This window comes from Dromiciops gliroides, chromosome 4 (genome assembly GCF_019393635.1).
Source record: "Dromiciops gliroides isolate mDroGli1 chromosome 4, mDroGli1.pri, whole genome shotgun sequence".
Taxonomy (NCBI): domain Eukaryota; kingdom Metazoa; phylum Chordata; class Mammalia; order Microbiotheria; family Microbiotheriidae; genus Dromiciops; species Dromiciops gliroides.
The window spans coordinates 171,948,695-171,951,261 of NC_057864.1; positions in this window are offsets into that span (position 1 = coordinate 171,948,695).

Consider the following 2,567-nt stretch of genomic DNA (forward strand, 5'->3'; position numbering starts at 1 on the left):
AAACACACCGAGAAATAAAGTGACTAACTCTAAGTCTATAATGATTACCAGAAGAAAAGCAGATTTCTACGGAGAGTCCTTTGGCACTGACAGCCATGGGAGAAGTTTTGGGGGGATATTGGCAGCATGTCTTTATTCCTCTCCAAGTTGTGCTTCTGACTCTCAAACTTTCCTTACAATGCCTCTGTAACCTCTTCAACCTGGAAGCTCACTCCGTGCCTCCAACCCTCCAGTCTCTCCCTCTGATTGTCTGGTTCCTCTTAGAGTTTCCATTTTAAGAAGGACACCCACAACAACCAAGTTGTCACTCCCCTTCTGGCTGCGCTCTTGACTCTTCAGGATTTTCTCTATCATTCCCCTCCATGACTTTTCAGCTTCTTTTTATGTATTTTCTTTCTTTATTAGAATGTAAGCTCTTTGAGTGTAAGGATTGTCTTTCTGTTTGCATTTGTATTGTCAATACTAACAGTTTCTAACACATTTCAGTAAATTTTTTTTAGTCATTTCTGACTCTTCATGACCATGCCATTTGAGGTTTTCTTTACAGAGATACTAGAATGGTTTACTATTCATATTCTCCAGCTCATTTTACAGATAAGAAAACTGAGGTAAATAAGGTTAAGTGATTTGCCCATGGTCATTACTGAGGCTAGATTTGAACTCAGGAAGATAAGTCTTCCTGACTCCAGGCCTGGCACTCTACCCACTACACCCCCTAGCTGTCATACCGAACATATAATGCTTAGCAACTGGATGTGGCTCAGAGATAGTTTGGGTTGGATAGATACAAAAATCCACAAACTCTCTAGACAGCAGTGGTGCTGTCCCACAGAAAGAGGAGGAGATGAGGAGATGAGGTATAACCAAGAATAACTTGACTCTTACTCAGCACATATGACCCATGGCCGCGGGGGGGGGGGGGGGGGGTGGAGATGAGCAAGCCACTGGAGAGAGCCTTGGACTTTCCTTTGAGTAGTTATCAGCACCATCTAGTGGTTAAATGAGCAAAAATGTCAACTGATGCAACTTTGCTCCTCCAATCACATGTATGCTTGTTGGTTATTTGACAAGATATTCACATTTACGGTACATATACATAGTTAAGTTAATGTTTCTAGATAGCCTAAAACCCATATGATTCTTTATACCCTCTTCCCTCTTTTCCCTACCACTCTACTACCATCAGAAGGAGAAACAGAAGGAGATCAAACATGACTTAAGAGCCATTTTCTATTTTTTTCTCTGCTTCATGAGTTGCTATGGCCAAAAGGTTTATCATCCAAATGTCTAGCCTCCTGATGATGGAGTTCTCTATCCTTACCTAGGCTGGTCCTAAAAAAATGAAGAACCAATGTCTTAACAAGCTTGTATCCAAAGTTTTTCCAGTATGATAGAACTTATGCTCCAGTTACATAGTTTTCAAAAGCCAACCTTCACACCACTGATGTGGTATAAAAGTAGGACTTTGTCATTTCTTCCATCTACCTACTTACCATTGCTTGGTAACAATAACTTCTTTAAATAGATCAGATTGGAGTGTTTGATTATATGCCTAAAATGCAAAGGATAAGGGGAGCATGAAGAGGTTGCAACATATTACAAATAAGAAATTACTGGGGCAGCTAGGTGGCACAATGGATAAAGCACTGGCCTTGGATTCATGAGGACCTGAGTTCAAATCCAGCCTCAGACACTTGACACTTAGCTGTGTGACCCTGGGCAAGTCACTTAACCCTCATTGCCCTTCAAAAATTTAAAAAAAAAAAGAAAGAAATTACTAAGAATTCATGAGAAGGATGTCATCTAAGGAATGTACTATTAGAAATGAAAAAAAGGATGGGTTGATCACATGATGAGTGAGGGATGACCAGTGGATAATTTGGATTTTCCATTGTTATTTCTTACCATGTGAAGATAATTCAAGGACCCTGGTAGTTCCTCCTCCCACCACCCCTTCCCATTCTCTCAGCTAAGAACCTTGCCTCCACTTTTACAGAAAAAATGAAGCTATTCCCCATGACCTCCCTCTTTTCTTCTTCATGTCCTATCATTCAGATGCTTTCTGCCACTTTTTCTTCCTTTACCCCTGTATCACATGAAGAAGTGGCCTTACTCCTTATCAAGGCTAACCTCTCTACTTGTTCAAGGGATCTCATTCCATTCCATCTCTTCCAACACTTTTTCACTTATTTTCGATCTTTCCCTCTTGACTGAACATTTCTTACTGCTTACAAACATGCCCATGTCTTCCCTATGCTAGGAAAAAAAACTTCACTTGATCTTTCCATCTCTACTAACTATCATCCTATATCTCCTAAGCTAAACTCCTCAGAAAGACCATTTACAATAGATGCCTCCACTTTTTTTTTCCTCTCACTCTCAGCCCATTATAATCTGGTTTCCAACCATATCATTATATGGAAACTACTCTCTCCAAAGTTACTAATGATTTCTAAGTTGCCAAATCCAGTGGCCTTTTCTCAGTCCTCATTCTCCATGATCTCTCTGCAACCTTTGACACTGTTGATCACTCTTTCCTCTTTGATACTCTCTAGGTTTTTGGGACA